This window comes from Physcomitrium patens, chromosome 25, assembly GCF_059467195.1.
Source record: "Physcomitrium patens ecotype Gransden chromosome 25, ASM5946719v1, whole genome shotgun sequence".
In the NCBI taxonomy this organism is placed as follows: Eukaryota; Viridiplantae; Streptophyta; class Bryopsida; order Funariales; family Funariaceae; genus Physcomitrium; species Physcomitrium patens.
Window position 1 is genome coordinate 3913520 of NC_143434.1, and position 20352 is coordinate 3933871.

Here is a 20352-nt window from a genome sequence, read left to right on the forward strand (position 1 = left end):
TTCTATTCTGGGTCGTGGTTTGACTTTGTTGGTGGTTGTCTTTGGATTTCTACATGAGATGTGATCCATGTGTTCTAATTTCTGTGTGTGTGAACATGTGGGCTAGTAAGAAACTCTCTCTAAACTGGTGCTCCCTGAAGATGAATATTCGTAGCAGGTGTACACTCAGGAGAGGAAAAAATCAGAAAATCAAAAACATTAAAAACCATCAGAAACCCTTAAATAATCACAAAAAACCAAAACGATATATATATAGCTGTTGCTCAAAAGGTGATGAACCTGAGTTGAATTTGATGATAATGAGTCTAATAGAATATATTTGGTTTTAAAATAGCATATAAAAAAATTTCACAGTTTTCTGATTTTTATTGTCCATTTCTACAAAATAACTACATTCAAACCCATATATCTTGTTTAAGTAAGGTACATTGCTTATTAAGTAGACCATTGTCTTTTTTTCCATCTTTTTTACCCAGAAATTTTATATTAAATATTTAAAGATAAGTTTTAACCTTAGTAACTATCACTTAAGCTTAAGTGAACAACATGCAAAAAGATAATCATTTGTCTGAATGTAGATTAGAATCTATATATTAAAATCGATCAAGGAGACAAGTGGTGGCCTCTTTCACGGCATGGATGGGCCTTCGTTTTCACCAAAAAGGTTCATGTTTTGTGAAGTTCACAACCCCTTTTACAGTTGAATGGGGAGTTCTATAGGGTGTTTTTCATGGTGTTTCACACTGATTTTCTCCTCCTCAGATTTATGCACTTCATACTGTAATGCAATCATATAGACACTTGAAAGGCAAATACATCGAGGAAGGCTCAGCATGTGTTTAAGTATTGTGTGTCGAGTAAGAACAATGTGTTCTGTGTGTTTCAAACATTGGTTTTGAACATTGGTGTTTTGTCAAATTTATGAATTGCAAATTATTATCATTGTGCTTTGCAATCAGAATTTCAGAAGGATTTCATCATGGATTAATAAAACGGATTCATCGCGGATCCTGCTTTTGGTTTGTTATCCCATCAAGGGCTTATGACGAGGAAGAAGCAGCATGGGCTTACGATCTTGCTGCTCAAAAATATTGCTATAATCAACTTTAAGATGCACGCATATTTCTTCGAGGAGGCTGGAGTTCTAATTTTATGATATTTGCTGAAATATTGCAGTGAAATATTGCAGTGAGTATTGCTGAAATATTGAAAAATTTGTGTTTATGTTTAGCTTTTTGAGTTTGTTTGTTTGCTCTTTGTTTTGTTTGTTTGTGTTTGTTTGTTTGTTTGTTTGTTTGTTTTTTTTTTTTTTTTTTTTTTGATTTGATGTTTGGATTTGTTATTGAAGTGGTGAAATGTAGGTTGGATTCAAGTTGTGTGCATAAAATTGGATTTTTTAATTTTATTATTTTCAAAAACTATTTATTATTTATAATTATTAATTAATTAAGATTATATTTATTTTTAAGATAATATTTTATTTTATTATTATTTTATTATTATCATTAAATTTTATTATATTATTTTTTATTTTTTAAAATTTTATTAGTTATTAGTTATTATTTTTAGTTTTTTTGAACAAGAGTTGTTATACAAAAATTAAATTATAGGAATTTCATTTATGATTTATAAAATATAATATTTTGAAAAAATTGACCTTTTTGTTATAGCAAGTTGTTGTAAAAATATGTATAATTATAATTTATAGGGATGTATAGATGTAGAATATTTGTATTAAAGTATTGTGACATTATAATTTGACTAATTAAGCTATATGTGCTTATTTTTTATTTTACAAGTATTATAAAATTTTGTTAAAATACTTGAGTGACAAGGTTTTATTAGAATTTTATGGAGGTAGTATTTTGATACTTATAAGCTTACTTAAATTGTCTAATAGAACCTATGCCATTGTGAACGGTCTAGCTTTAACAATGAATCGGAAAGCGATTGCTCAACAACAATGTAAAGAACGTGAGAGAGTAGACAGAGAACCTAAAATAGTTACAAGTGTTAAAGCCATACATAATCTAATGAGGATTAATGTTTTGTATCCTCATTGTAACGCATTGCATTGGTTTGATAAATATTTAGTCTGGTTGCCAAAGGAATTGCCATTATTTGGACAATGTTGTCATCAAAGAAACGTTTCTCTATCATCTCTACCTTCTCCACCTTTGCTTTTGAAACACTTATTTGAAGACTAAGATGTAAGAGCAAGGGAGTTCTAAAAAAATATACGTCAGTACAATGCTGCATATGTATTTACATCCTTAAGTATAAATATTGATTGATCTGTGGTTTAGGAAAATACTCCATACAATTTTAGAATAAATAGAGAGTTGTGCCATTTAGCGGGAATATTGTTACAAGAAGAAAGAATTGACCCAAGTTATGTACAATTCTATATCTATGATGCATCATTTGTACAAGATAGAAGAATGAATTGTAATTATAGATTATTGATCTAAACTATGTAAGAAATTGAAAAAGTTTTGAGGGAGAATAATTTGTTTATTGGATTGTATAAATAAGTACATGAAATACTATCTCAAGTACGGAGTGAAGGAGTAGTAGAAGTAGATCTTCCTATTTCTTTGCACTTCATGAATGAAGCAATAGACACCAATATAATCTTTCTACTACTTTTAAAGAAATTACTATTATATTGCTTAGAAATGGATCAAAACTTAATACACTTTGTGATATTATTCTTTGCCTACATAATAATAGATTATTAGAAAGAATTCATGAGGCTCATTCTACTTATTTGCTCTACATGGAATCCTTAGATGGCATCTTGACCTAAGGGTGTAAAATGTAGTGATAGATATTGTTGAAGAAAGAAAAGGTGTTGGACAAGAAGATTAGAAAAGCAACAATCTAACTTAAATGGATTATTTTGCTTATCAACTTTTTTTAAGGCCTACCAAGTATTCCACAATTTTGCATGGAAGAAAGCTATTACAAGAATTTATAGTTCATGGATAGGCAGCAACCAATCAATTATATTTGTGTGATCTACATTACAATCAAGGAAATCTATGTACTAATTTATACCAAGGATTGGTGGATGCTGTTATAATTCATCAAAGTATTAGACATGAAGAATGATAATATGAATTAAATAATTTAAGACATAGGATCTTACTTCCATCATCATATATTAGAAGTCTAAGATATATGATAGAAATACTTCAAGATTCTATAGCAATTACAAGATTTTATCACCATTCTGATATTTTTATGATAGTGACAATTAATTCAAGATGGTCTGAAATCCAAAATGAATTGTTTTAAAGACAACAATTAAATAACCGACTAGATTTAGTTGTCCATATATTTGAGCTCAAGAGACGTGTAACTATGGAAGATATAAAGAAAGGAGTTGTCTTTGGTCATATTGTTGTACATATTTATATCATTGAATTTCAAAAGAGAAATCTATCTCATATGCATATCTTGATTTTTTTGGATAGAGAAAGTAAGATTAGATGCACTAGAGATGTGGATCATATTGTTTCTATAGAGTTTTTAGATAAAGACAACAATCAAGAGTTGTTTGAAGTTATTCTATAATACATGGTACATGGTCCATGCGGAATGTAAAATCCTCAAGTACCTTGCATGGAAGATGGTTATTGTACAAAGATGTATGCAAAGATATTTGTGAAAGAAACAACAATGGATGTTGATAGATATCTTCAATATTGATGAAAAAATGATAGAAGAATATGTGAAGCTCAAAGAATGGTTATTGATAATAAGGATGTTCCATTTTGTTCAAAACTATCTCGGAAGTACAATTGTCATATTAATATTGAGATATTTGTATCTATTTGTGCTGTTAAGTATATCCACAAATACATCTATAAGGGCTATGATTGCATTATAATGCAATTTGAAAACCAACAAGATGAGATCAAACAATATTTGGATGCAAGATACATTGGAGCTCCGGAGGTTGTTTGGAGACTTTTTGGCATGCAAATCTATGAAGAAATGCCAAATATTTTTTGTTTAGTTGTTCATCTTCTAAGAATGCATCAAATAGTATATGATCTAAATGACAAGGTAGCTACAATTTTAGAATGTGCTAAAAGATAAAAGATATTATTAACTTCATTTTTTGAAATATGTGCAACAATTGCAGTGGAAAGACAATATACATACCAATAATTTCTACAACATTTTATTTGGCATAAGACAAGAAAGATGTAGATATTAAGAAAACGTGGATTTGCTATTGAAAGATTATATTTTACAAATCTTACAATGATAAAAAGATATTATTTGAAGCTTCTATTAATCCACGTTAAGGGTCCACAATCATTTGAGCATTTAAAGACTATTTATGGAATCTCTCATTCAACATTTAAAAGTGCATGTGTAGCTTTAGGATTGCTTAAAGATGGTGGAGAGTAGCAACAATATTTTAGAGAGGCATCAAGAATACAAATTGGATGTCAATTAAAGACATTATTTACTAGTTTGCTATTACATGGAAATTTGCTAAATCCTTTAAACTTATATGAAAGATTTTGAAAAAGTATCTTACATAATCTCAATGCCCGTTTGCAAAGAAAATATAGAATTAGTAATCCAATGAATGAACAGATTAAGGATTTTAGACTTTTTTTGTTAGATAAGATTTTGCAAGACTTTGATAGAATGATTGTACATTTTCTTCCAATGCCATTATAAAGAAAAAATTGGAATGTAATAATTAATGAAAATTGATTTATTACTGAAGAAAGAACATATAATATTCAATAATTAGAAGCAAATTTGGAACAATATATTCTTTAATTAAATCTTGAATAAAGAAAGGCATATGATGATATTATGGCTTCTATAATAGAAGAACATGGACTCATGTTTTTTTAAACGGACTTACAGGAACTAGTAAGATATTTCTCTACAATGCTTTGATAACTAAAGTTTAATTAATGCAAAAGTTTGTTATATATGTTACATCATCAAGAATCACCACATTGCTACTTGAGGGAGGAAGAACCATCTATTCTACCTTCAAGATTCTATTAGATTGTAACAAAGACTCTTTTTATTCAATTACTAAGAAATTTGATTATGCTAAGTTTATTTGCCAAACTTTGCTTATTATTTGGGATGAACTTTCAATGCAACACTGTTATTCTCTTCAAGCAGTTGATGTCAAGGATAAGAACTCAATGAAAAAGTAATTCAGATAAGTGAGCCTTCACTCAAAGAAAGGTAACAAAATATAAATAAACAAGTATGTATATTGAAAGAGAAACTGGAATGGCTATTGCCAAAAGACAAGAGAATTAGAGACCCTTGAAACTAGATTCGAAGCAAGAAAAGAATTGACAAGAGTAAAGAAGGCTTCACTCTTGTCTCTATATATACTATCTAACTAGGGGCTATGTGGCGATGTTCTATAAGACCTCCAATAAGTGTTGACTTTATAGGACACATGCCTTGACTTACAAGGCAAGTTTTTCTACATGTGAGCCACATTTTTAGCTTGGTCTTCAAGCTAACAACATGTGTGGCACATAGCCAACTTATTGATGACATTTCTAATCCAAAAAATCAATTAAAGACACCTTAAAGTCAAAGCAAAGTCTATGAAGCTTCTCGAAAGCTTCCATATCAAATACTATAGAATTAACTTACTTTTATCTACTTTTACTTATTTCTACCTATTTATATATGTAATAATTGGCTTACATGAGTATGTCTGTGACATTACCCCCCCTTTTAGGGACGAGTTCCATGAGGGGCGGTCATCATATGTTGAGAAAATCTATAATGCGACAAATTATATTTGCCACATACTATGATCTTTATTCTCTTCGAAGATGATTGATACGGCCTCTCAACCATCAATAGTGTCCCATATCAGGGTAGAAAGACCACTTTGTTATTTGATCATTGTTGAGGCCTTCATAACTTCCTTCGAATAGAATATTTAGAACACCATCAAGAGATGTTCATACTTCTAGTAAAATCACCAAATATTGGGAGTTCCTTCCCAAGTCGTGATACCAAACGCGTTGTATCTCGTCATCTATTCGAAGAAGAACATATCGTTCTTGAAGATCTTCATCTCGATTGCATCATCTTGAAGATTGTGCTAATCGTAATGTCTCATCCAACAAGTCAGCAAATGAAGGTTCTTGAGTCAGACCTGCTAATTGTTGGTTCTCCATCTCCTAAGCATCACAACTACAAAGAAGCTACAAACAAGGATTGAAAGTAAAATGTTATCTTGCCTGGATGTTGTTTCTTTTATAAAGAAGGTTTTCATCTTGATTTTCATGGATATCATCAATGAAAAGCCTCCATCGCCTTTGCAACATTTACAAGATTCTTTACTGGCTCTCATGTGCGTACACTAATATCATATCCACACCAATGGACAAGATATTCTAATTTATTTTGACGCCGCCTTGAATCTAAGACTTCTTCTACTTCAAACTCTTCATTATTGTCCACTTCTATAGGAGGAGGTGGAGCTTATCATCTTTTTGGTATGTCCACTATCTTGTATGGTTTAAGAAGAGATATGTGGAATACTGGATGGATTTTCATTGACTCCGGTAGATGTAAACAATATGCAACTGGATTGATTTGTGTAGAAATAGAAAATGGTCCCAGCCTTCGATAGTTCAAATTGTCACAAGGACGTTTGGTCTTGATACTGCGATGAAGTAGCCATACCTTATCACCGAAGTAGAATGGTGGTTGTTCCTTTCGATAGACATCCGCATTGACCTTTTGTTGTTCTTGAGCTTCTTTCAACTGCGCCTTCATCGTTGTATGTAGCTCTGACAAATAGATTGCCAAATCTTTTGCAGCAGGATTATCAACTTTTGAAAAGTCAAAAGTATCAAGTCGTAGATGATAACCATAATTTGGAAGATCTGTGATGAAGTCTATAGAAACAAAAGACCATGGTTGTTCTGGAATGGGTAATAGCTGAAGAAGTCTAAAAGGTCGATGACGAGGAGTTTTTGACCTTGAGTAAACATCACATGATTGTACAAAATCTTTGACTGCCTTCTACATTTGAAGCCACCAAAAATCTCTAGATATCAACTTCAAAGTCTTATTGTATCCAAAATGTCATGCTGCTAGGAAGTCATGATGAGCTTGAAGAATACGTAAATATACTTCTCCTTCTAAAACATATAGGCATCCTTTGAAATAGAGTAGGTTATTTTTGAACTTGAATTTAGAGGGATCATGAGATTTAGAAGAATTATTCTTCATATCATGAACAAGAGGGTCTAAAGACATACTTAACTAGACTTACTTGAAAAAAGTTAAATCAATAGTCAATGTTGATTTTATTACTTGAAGATGAAATTGATTCGGCTTCAAGAGAACCGTTCTTTGTTCCTCAAAAGCTATATCTCTTTCTTTTGGTGCAAGATAAGAACGTCTAAACAAGGCATTGGACAAACCTTCTTATTTTTCTGGTCGATAAGTGATGATGAACTCAAATCTTGATAAAGACATACTCCAATGAGTTTAACAACGATTTAATATATGTGCTGACATGAAATACTCAAGGTTCTTGTCATCCGTATGCACAATGACTGGACTGTAAGTGCCTTCTAGTTAATGATGCCATTCTTGAAAAGAATCCATAATTGCAAGAAGTTCTTTGTTATGGATCTCATAATTGATTTCTGCTGCTGAAAATTTTCTTGAATAAAAGGCTACTGGATGAAGTTTTTTATCTATTTCCATTTGTGACAAAATTGCACCTAGAACAAAGTTTGATGCATCTGTTTCCATTTGTGACAAAATTGCACCTAGAACAAAGTTTGATGCATCTGTTTTCATAAAGAACGTTGGAAAAAATCAACACGATATAAGATTGGTACAGAAACAAACGTTGTCTTCAAAGATTCAAAAACAACTTTCGCTTCTTGATTCCATTGGAGTTTGTCTTTACAAGTCAAACGTGTAAGTAGAGCTGTAACTCGAGATAAGTCTTTGATGAAGATCTGATAGTAGTTGGCAAATCCTAAAAAATATTGGACATCTCTTACCATTTTTGGTATCTTTCAATCTATAATAGTTTGAACTTTCTTAGGATCTATCATAAGTCCATCATTTGAAATAATGTAAGCTAAGAAATAGACTTAAGTAGTATAGAATACACACTTTTCTATCTTGGCATAGAGTCCCGCATCTCTTAATTTTTGTAACACCTGACAAACATGAAGTTCATGTTCTTCTGGATTCTTAGAATAAATCAAGATGTCGTCTAGATAATAGACCACAAAATCGTCCAAAAACTCTCAAAAAATATCATTCATTAGATGTTGAAAAGCTGTTGGTGCATTTGTAAGTCCAAAAGGCATGATGTTGTATTCAAAATATCCATACCTAGTTCGAAACGCAGTCTTCCATTCATCTCCTTCTTTGATGTATACTAGATTGTATGTTCTCCGCAGATCTATTTTTGTATAGATCTTAGCTTGATTTAGCTGATCAAGAAGTCAAAATATTAAAGGTAGTGGATATCTGTTCTTGATGGTAATCTTGTTGAGTCCTTGATAATCAACACACATCCACAATAATCCATCTTTTTGCTTCACAAATAGAATTGGAGCTCCTACTAAAGATTTAGAATGGCGTATAAAATTCTTGGCTAGATTTTCTTCAATATACTCCTTGAATTCAGTGAATTCATTTTGTGATAAACTATAGATTGGTCCAAATGGCAGTTGTGCTCCTTCTTGAAGGTCAATTGAGCAATCATAGGGACGATGTTTTGGGAGTATATCTGCATTCTTTTTTTCAAATACATCTTGAAATTCTTGATATTGGCTTGGAATGCCACGTGAAGTCTTTGTACTATTAGAAACGGATGTGGCATAAATAATATAGGATGATTCTTTCATAGCAGCATGCAAGAAAGCTTTTACACCTATAAATACGGATTTAATTGAACTAGACTTATGACTCTCTACTTGATTAACTATACTATTAGTTATACTTTTAGAAAAAATAAGAGTTTGGAAAATCCAATCTATTTGAGGGTTGTATTTTTCTAACCACGATAAACCTAAAATAACTAGATTAGAGGGAGATCGAATGTTATTAAATACTATAAAGCTATTATGACCATTGATTATTACTTCTATAGGAAGGATTTTGTGAGTAATATCTCCAGAAGACAATGGACGACCATCTATGACTTCTACATGAACATGTTTAGCTTTCTTTACTAAAGATATGCTATGTCTTTTAGTAAATTTTTTATCTAAGAAACACGCTAAGGCTCCTGAATCTAACAAGGTAGAGACTTTGTAATATTTAGGTCCTAAAATAACATTTAATGTAAAACAAGGAGAGGGATTTGAGGAGAGAATAAGACCTTTATTAGATGTTGTACAAGGTTCCAGCCGCACGGTTCCTATTATAGTTGAACAAACTCGTTTTTCGACATATTGTCTTCTTTGACAGCCATACTCCTCATTTTGTAGTTGCATCGTTTTTTTGGACAATGTTGAGCAGTATGCTTTGGTTCTCCATAATATAAACATAATCCTTCTTAACGATGACGAGTCTTTTCTTGCTCAATAAGAGGTTTGAAATGTATTGCATCAATTTGCATATCCTCTACTTCCGAATGTATATGTTAAAGAGGTGTTGGTGTTGCCATTGAATTATAGTAATGTTGAGGTCCACTTGTACAGTTCTCAGATCGAAATTCAAAAAGGCGATTGTCGCGCTTCACAGCAAAGTCAATTGCTTGACTCAATGTTTGAAGATCAAGTAAGTTGAGCATTAATTTTTCTACCTCATATTGTAATCCATAGAGAAATTGGCTAATAAATGTAGCATCAACCCACTTGATAACAGTTGCAAGTTATCGAAATTGTGAAGTATACAACATTACTGATTGATTGCCTTGTCGTAAAATATGGATATTATTGGTTGCAACACGAATTGCATCATGTTCTCCATACATAGATCGAAACTCTACCAGAAAAGCCTCTAAATTATCCAATATTGGATCTCGTCGTTCCAAAAAAGATGAAAACCACGATAGTGCTGAATCTGAAAGAAGTGTACCAATGAATCTAACTTGCGATCCTGGAGTTGGATAGCTTTGGGGTTGAAGTTCAATCACAAGTTGTACTTGATTGATAAATCCTCGAAACTTAGATCTGGTGCCATCAAACTTCTCGGGTAGGGCAATTCTTGGTTGTCTAACAGTGGAAGGGCATTCTACCATAGGAGAAAGGACATGATTTGGTACAGATGTTGAAGCAGCTCCAACCATTTCTATATCTTCACTTCCTACCAATCTTATTGCTCCTTGTGGTGGTAAATTGAATTGATGCATTGCAAGCATTAACTCCCTCAATTGCTCTTGCATTTGTGCCATTGTACTCTTCATTTCAACAAGTTCTGCCATGATAACACTTAGAAAAGAGAAGATGTCTAATATCGCTCAAGACAAATAGTAGAGAGGACTTGAGAAAAAAGAAAATACTAAGGACAATATCAATTTAGAAGAAGGTAATCCGCAACTTCTAATATGCTTGTGTCTTATCAAGAAAAAGGGGTAATCCACTCTTAATCAAGATTAGACAAAGCTTTGATATTGTAGGTATACTCTTGTCAATCTGTCAAGGACAAGAACTCAATGAAAAAGCAATTGAGACAAGTGAGCCTTCTTTCAAAGAAAGATAACAAAATATAAATAAACAAGTATGTATATTGAAAGAGAAACTAGAATGGCTATTGCCAAAAGACAAGAAAACTAGAGATCCTTGAAACTAGACTCGAAGCAAGAAAAGAGTTGACAAGAGTGAAGAAGGCTTCACTCTTGTCTCTATATATACTATCTAATTAAGGGCTATGTGGCGACGTTCTACAAGACCTCCAATAAGTGTTGACTTTGTAGGACACATGCCTTGACTTACAAGGCAAGTTTTTCTATATGTGGGCCATATTGTTAGCTTGGTCTACAAGCTAACAACATGTGTGGCACATGGCCAACTTATTGACGACGTTTTTAATCCAAAAAATCAATTAAAGACACCTCTAAAGTCAAAGCAGCATCTATGAAGCTTCTCGGAAGCTTCCATATTAAATACTATAGAATTAACTTACTTTTATCTACTTTTACTTACTTCTACCTATTTATATATGTAATAATTGGCTTACATGAGTATGTCCGTGATAATTGATTGTTCTTTTGAGACATTTGGGATATTAACTACCCATTTGGAGGAGCAACAATAGTTTTTGGTGGAAAATTTTGCCAAATATTACCAATAATTGTGAAAGGAATTCAAGAAAAAATTATATCAGTATCTTTTTAATGTTCAACACTTTGGCTTCAAATAAAAATCTATACATTAAAAGAAAATATGAGTTTGAATTCAAGAGTACTTCAAGAAGATATTGAATTTGTTAATTGGCTTCTTTAGATATAGAATGCAAATACACATTCTATATATAGATAGTGGTGCATTTGAATTCTTTATCGTTACATAATTATTGACTAATATTTCTATATTTTACTAGTTAGATTGAAAATAATATAAATTTATTGCCTAATAATGTATTTAAGCTTTGTGATCACATGATTGTTCATAAAAAATTAATTTTCTTAGTGGATATTATTTATTCAAGACTGATAGAAGATAATATAGCAAATGATATCTTCTTTAGAGATAGAATCATTTTATCCACATGCAAGGATGATTTAAAAGATATTAATGAGAGAATATGGCTGTATTTTTCAAAGAAGAACAAGAATATTTAAGTGCTAATGAAGTTGTTGAAGATGGTATTGACAATAATAATGTTTATCTAGTCGAATTCATCAAGTCACTTAATCCATCTAGAATGCCTAGATCAAGGCTTTGTCTTAAGATTGACACTTTAATGATGCTATGAAGAAATATTGCTCCTCGCCAAGGACTTTGCAATAGAATTCAATTAATAATTATACGACTAATGGATCGAGTCCTTGAAGCAAGCATTCTTAGAGGAAAATTTGCTAAAAAATTGGTATTTAATGTGTAAATTATATTAACTATTACAACAAAAGAACTTCCATTTATTCTAAAGAGAAAGTAATTTCCAATTTGTCTTGCATTTGCAATAACAATAAACAAATCCCAAGGACAATTGATGAAGCATGTTGGTTTAGATCTACAACAACCTATATTTTTCCATGGTCAACTTTATGTAGCACTCTCTCAATGCACTTCTTCCCGTTCTATCAAGATTCTTCTTTCTAGAAATGACAATATAAATTCCAGGCTAAATATTGTTTTTTCAGAAGTTTTAATTAGATAAATATCAGTAATTTATTTTTTGTATTTATTATTTAAATTTATTTATTTATAGACTTTAATAAATCATTGAATATCTAAATATATTTTTTAAGGTAATTTAATGTTTTTTTATATTTTTACAAGTAATTTCTTGAACTTATTCCATTTCATATATGAAAGCTCTATTATGTAATTTTTTTTCTTTCTACTTATATTGTATTATATTTGAATTTCAAAAATATTCTTTTGCTCAAAAAAATAGCTTCATTTGACTCAAAAATTTTGTGACAATAATACAAATTCATCTATATTGTCAATCATTAATTTTTTATAAAAAAAAAAATTATCAAAGTTTTATATATATATATATATATATATATATATATATATATATATATATATATATATATTTGCATATTTATATTTTACATAAATTTAAGTAATCTAATAATTATACATATATACATGGATTAAAAACTATCTTGTAAAAATAAAAATACATGTAGGATATGCAAAAGATATTTATATTTTGTAATAATATATCTTTTTTTTAAATGCAAGAAAATATATTAATATTAAAAAATAAAAAAAAAAATAAAGAATCTAAAAAATAAAATAATATTATATAAGATGTTGAAAAATATTTTGGATAATTGAAGCTCATTATAATTAGATAAAATAAAAGAATTTCATATCTTTAAAGTCTAATATTTGAAAGATTTACAATTCTTTTTAATTTTTTAGATTAAAAATTTTAATAATTATATAGAATAAATAATATTACAACCAATAAAGTAATCATATATATATATATATATATATATATATATATATATATATATATATATATATATAATGGTTTAAATACATATTTTAAATTTCAAATATTTAGGTTATAGAATTATATAAATAGTATTAAAGATTTATTATTAATTACTTATATATATATATGAAGTGCTATATTATCTAAGCAATTCTTTTAAAAAAATAAAAAAAAATACATGAAAATACAATTGATTTATAATATATATGTTATCTCTATTTTATAAACACATAAGTATTTGTAAAGTATAAGACAATAAAATCCTATTAAATCATTAAATATAATAGTAGTATAATTTTAGTAATTTACTAATAATAAATGACATAATTAGATTTTTTTTGAAACTATTATATGTATTTATATATTTATATATTTATATATTTACATATTTATATATTCATATATTCATATATTTATATATTTATATATTCATATATTCATATATTTATATATTTATATATTCATATATTCATATATTTATATATTTATATATTCATATATTCATATATTTATATATTTATATATTCATATATTCATATATTTATATATTTATATATTCATATATTCATATATTTATATATTTATATATTCATATATTCATATATTTATATATTTATATATTCATATATTCATATATTTATATATTTATATATTCATATATTCATATATTTATATATATGTATTATAAATCAACTAAATAAAGGTTTTTATTTACATAAAAATATTTTATTTAAGTTAAATTACATTAAAAAAACTAATGTATAATTTTTATTAAAAGATACAATATATATATATATATATATAAATAAAAATCTTTATTTAGTTAACTCTAAATTATATAGATATATTTAGTTAACTAAATATATATATTTAGTTAATTCTAAATCCTATATATATATATATATTTATTATTTTAAATTTAACATTTTAATTTTATGTAATTTAATCTTTTTGGTATTAAATTTTTGAATTGTCACTAATTATTATTATTAATTATGAACCAATCAAAATAATTAGATATTAGATCCAAACTCATAGAATTTTAAAAATAGACAATCTTAGACCAATAGGGTCTACATAAAGGATAAATTAAGATCAATAGAATCTAAGTAAGAATCTATAATAATTTAAATTCACCTAAATCACTTAAAAATTAAATACTTAAAATATAATAGATTATATTGAGATAAAATGTAAACCACTTGCTTAAGCGAAATTCTAAGTTGTAATGATTATTATGAATTAATATAAGTATGTAAGAAACTTGAGTAAAACCAACTCTTGTCTTTGGTACTTTTTTAACCTTATTAAAATCTTATGTTCTTTTTAAAGTACTTATTTTAGATTTATCTAATATTTTAATTTAATTTAATTTAAACTTTTTTCCAACAAAGATTTTGTTTAGCTTATTATTTAGGTCAAAGTTAATTGTATTGTAATTTCTTAAAATTAATGTTATCTTAAGTCTAATATAAAATTAATACTTCTCAAAGTTGAATATTGAACTTGATCAAATTATTTGAAGAATTTTTGCTAACTCTAAATTGTCAAATTTTACATTAACTAAAATAAGTAGTACCAAAGTTTGAATCAAAGACTTAACAAGTAAATATATAAGCTTTGGATTTACAAACATCTATAGTATCAAAGTCTAAACTCAATATTTATTGCATAATTTTCAAAATTTTAGACTAAAATATATCTAAAGTTCTATAGTCCAAATTGATAATTATCCAAGAAAATATTTGAATTCCAAATTTAAGAGTATTTATTTTTAATATTATTTTCTTTAATTTTATATTTTTTAAAGTTTTATTAGTTATTTTAGATAAAACATATTTTTAACTAATATAAAAACCAAAATTAATTCTAATTAGATTAGATAGTAGTATTAAGATTTTGATATAATATTGTATGAATTATAAATAAAATATATGTAATTATTTTATATATATAATATTAAATGTATATATATATTTATAGAATTTAATTTATTTTATAATATATATATATTAAAACCATAATAATTTATTTCACATATAATATGTTTAACATTCAAAAAAAAAAAAAAAATTTATATAAATTTTTATAAATACAACTTAATTTAAATTATTTTAATATTATCAAAATATTTATAATAAATTATTTTCTAATACATAGTCATATGTAATTTGACATTGAAATGAGTATTAGGATGAAATGAGTAATAGATCTAAATGTATTAGTAATTTGTTTGGGCGAATTGCAACTATATTTGGAATGCTAAATTTAAAATACTTGTTAAAAACTAATATCATGAAGTTCTTAGTTATGAAAAATCTAGATTGAAGAAAAAATAAATTACTCATCTATTATAAGAAAATTATAATTTAAAATTACAGCATCAAAATAGCATGGACATTTATTACATTCATATTTCTAATTGAAGGCAATCAAATTGAAGTATAAAGATTATTCAACAAGGATGAGGTGATGCTCCAAAATACCTAGTATTGTAGAAAAATTAGCATTTGAAAGTAGGAGTATTATTTGTATTTTATCTTAGGATTAAATAACTATTTAATTGTAGTAGGTAGGAGGTATTTAACCTCACTCCAATTTCTTTGTCTTTCTCACATTATGTGATAGAAGATAATACTATAGTGGAACTATGATGTAATTAGAATTTTTACTAAAATTATTTTAAATTGGTCCTACAAGTGATTTAATAGAATCTTTATAATCAATAATCAACATGGTTTTATATAAAAAGATAGTAAAAATAAAAATAATTCATGCTCTTGTAGCATCCACCACTTTAAAAGATGAAAGGTAGGTGGAAAGAGCATGCAAACATAATCAAGTGGAGCTAGAGTTAATGGCCATGATATTAAATCTAAGCAAGTTCACATCTATCAATCTGACTTTCGTTACTCCAAATGAAGTTCTTCTTGAGGATTTATCTTGCAATAGAAGTAGTTTTTTTACTAAACATTTGTGAAATTGAGATGCTTCCAGATGGAAAAAAATAAAAACAAAAATGAACCACTTATAATAATATGTCATTAACATTTATTTTTTTAGAGAAGAACTTTTTAGAAAAAACTTACAAGTTTGGCTTAGGCAGTTGAAAATGGACATAAAAAAGGATGTGCAGTTTGGCTAAAAACTTAAACATGGATTTTTTCAATTAATGAGCAAAAACAAAGCTATATCTTAGAAGTTCCTTATACAAATCCTACAAATTTTACAATGGAGCACATACATTTTTTAATTGTAGATATGAAGATTTAACTTGAGCTACTCCATTACCATGAAAATATCAACATGGATTATACTCAAATAAATTTCTAAATTTTTTGAGTAACACTTAAAATCTTATGTAAAATCTTAGACTAATCTTACAAAAAATATATATATTTTAGTAAAGATAGATAAAAAAATTATATATTTTTTTAATAAATAATAGCTTGTATAATATTACAATTGATATTTTTTAATCATGTTACTAGTATTACTACAAAAATTCAAGTGAATTACAATAATCTGTCAATTTGGTACACATGTTGTCTATGAATCTTGTATTTGATATGAAAATATCTAGTAATTTGATATCAATGGTGTCATGGAGAAGAACTTGATGAAAGCAAATAAAGAAATGAGACTCTCTCAAAGAAATTGAAATAGAGAAGTATGCATATTAAAAAGAAAACTAGAATGGCTATTAGTATAAGACAAGGAAACTAGAGACTCTTTGAAACTAGATTAAAAAAAAAAAAAAAAAAAAAAAAAAAAAAAAAAAAAAAAAAATTGACAAGAATGAAGAAGGCTTCATTCTTGCTTCTATATATATACTATTTATCTAGGATCTATGTAATAACATTCTATAGGACCTCCAATAACATGTTCTCATTATATGACATGTATTTTAACTTGTAAGATAAGTTTTTTATATGGATGCCACATAATTAGCTTGTTCTATAAGCTACCAATACATGTGGCACATGAATAGCTTGGTGGCCAAATTTCTAACCTACCAATCAACTACAAATACATGTAAAGTCAAAATAACATCCAAAAAGCTTCTAAAAAGCTTTTCTTGAAGATATTATAAAATTAATTTATTTTTATCTACTTCTACCTATTCATATTACTTAAGTAATAGTTACAATAGATATGTATCCATGATATTATCTCCTCTTTTAAAGACGAGTTCCACAAGGAGCAGTGATCACATATTGAAAAATTCTAAGATGCGTCAAATTATATTTGCTATGTACTTTGATCTTTGTCCCCTTTGAAGGTAGTTAATAGGTCCTCTCAGCCATTAATAATATCCCATTCTAGGGCAAAAAGACCATCCTATGATTTAATTATTATCAAAACCTTTGTTACTTTCTTCAAACAAAATATTTATAATACCATTAGGAGTCGGGCCTACCTCCAATAAAATCACCAAACATTAAAAATCTCTTCCCAAATCATGTTACCAAACATATTATTGTATTGTAATTGTTTATAATATGTAAAAATCAACTATAACATATAATATATTTATAAGTGTAAAGAGAGTTGATGTAAGAAAATTTATTTTGAGGTTTACTTATGTTGATTATAGTGTTCAAATTATATAAGATTTAGATATTTAGTATAAAATTTAAAGAAAAGATTGAAGCTCAAAGAAGAAGATCCAAACCTCTAAGAAATTTATTTGGAGGGATGAAAGATCTAAACTAAAAGGATGCTTTTAAGATATATATCTTTTATAAAATAATTTTTGTGTTTGGAGTTTATATGAAGGAGCTATAAAGCATTGAAAACAATACATGTAATTCAAAGGCAATAAGTGAGTTTTTTTATTGATAGTAATAGTTGGAGCCATAGCTTGAGTTTTTAGACGAATTTTTAGCTCAAATTTCCAAAAGTATGTTTTATTAGATTAAAAAGCTATATATCAAAATTTTATAATATTTCAATACTTATTTTGTGAGATATGAAGAAAATTGCATACAAGTATATGTAAGCAAGGATTTGAAGCTATTGTTAGGATTTTGACAATATTTTAAGATCCATAATGAATTTATAATTGAAATTTGTTGTGGTAGTTTTTAAAAGTACATTAGTACTTTATATAAAATTTTGGTTTGTTTGGACAATTCAATCATGAGATATGACTTATAGAAGTTTGGAAAAAATTCACCTTAAGGATATACAAGAATTTATAATATTTTATCATATTTTTGGTGATCTTTGGTACTTACGGCTTATGTATTGATGTAATTGCCCCTATAGGCATAATTTTATACATAAACTTGGTATTTTTTCTTAATCTTGAGGCTTAATTGAGCAATTAGTGATAGCCAAAAGTCTAGGGCTTTCTTAAGGGAAATTCTCTCTACCTCGATAATGTTGTATCTTGCCATCTATTCAAGAAAGAACATGTTGTTCTTGAAGGTCTTCATTACTAGTATGTTGTCTTAAATTTTTTAATAATTATAATATCTTGTTTGATAAGTTAGCAAATGATGGCTTTTAAGTTGAATCTATTAGCTATTTTTTTTCCATCTCTTTAATACTATAATTATACAAAAACTACAAACAAAGATAGAGGTAGAATGCAATCTTTTCTAAATTATGTTTCTTTTATAGCAAAGCTTTGCTATCCTTCATCTTGGTTTTTATGGATATTGTGGATGAAAAGCTTTGACCTTCTCTACTGCATTTGTAAGTTTTTTTTATTGACTCTCATGTACATTTGCTAATATCATATTTGTACCAATAAATAAATTATTCTAACCTATGTTGATGCCATTTTGAGTCTAAGACTTCTTTTACCTCAAATACTTGATTATTATCCACTTCTATATGAGGCGGTGGTATTTGTCTTTTTCTCAAAATATTTATTGTCTTATATGGCTCTAAAAGAGACATGTGAAATACAAGATGGATTTTCAGAGACTTTGGTGGATGTAATCAATAAGCAACTAGATTGACTTATTCACAAATAAGAAATAATCCAAGTCTATAATAATTCAACTTATCACAAGGACAAATAGTTATATATTACAACAAAATAATTATACCTTATCACCAATATAGAAATAAGGTTGTTCCTTGCAATAATCATGTCCATTGCTTTTTTGTTGTTCTTGAGCCTCTTTTAGTCACACCTTCATTATTATATGTAGTTTAGATAAATGATTTGTCAAATTTTTTTTTGCAAGATTATTAACTTTTAAAAAGTCAAAAATATCAAGTAGTGGATAATATCCATAATTAATTAAAAAATATATATTTATTACATAGAATAATATATTGTGTTATTATAAGCAAACTCTATCAATAGCAAAAAAATCGTCCAATCATCTTATTGGTAGTTGATGGTTGTGAGTCATAAATTATGCACCAAAATTTTATTTAGTTAATTTTTAATATTTTGATAAGATATAATATTATTTATTTGTTAATTATAAAAAAATAGAGGTTATTAGGAAAAATAAAGTTAATTGTAGTCGGAATATAGTAGAAAAAGATAGAGAGTTACTTTGCTCTTGAAGCCACAAGTGATGGTAAAAGAAGAAGATGAAGAATTACTCTACTCTTGAAGCCACAAGTGATAGTGAAGGAAGAAGACAAAGAGCTATTTTACTCTTCAACCATTACTTCTATGATAACAAATCAAGTTGTTTTCTAGAGTATCTCTTTCAAAGGTTAATATTTCTAAGTTAGTAAATTTTTTTGCATAAGTTTTGACTAATTAAGTTATTAGGAATTAAAAATCTATGCATTGATTGATATCCATGATGATTTTTTATCACCTTATAACAAATGGATGCCAACCATTGGTCCTTTCCTTAAAAGGCATTGGTTGAAGACCATGGAGGGTGTAAATTGACTTTTTAATGACAAGTACTACTAGCATGGATTAGCTTATATAAAGGATCTTAAATTAATTTTTACTTGCAAGTTATTGGCAATGGTAATTGCCAATAAATAACTTGAAGGCTTGGATATATAAAGCCCTTTCAAAGCCTTGTTCTTCCTCTTTCAACTTTGGTTTTAGCCCTAGGTAAGGGTGGCCCACTGAGGCACCAAAGAGTTGTAGTATTCTTGTTTGTTATAAACTTATGTTATAAGTGGTTTGTTTCATACACTTGCTGGTCCTCTTAGAACTCACTATTAGAAGATTTTTTTTTTCTTTTTTAGACACGTCTATTTTATAGAAGAGAAAGAATTAGTAAGGTT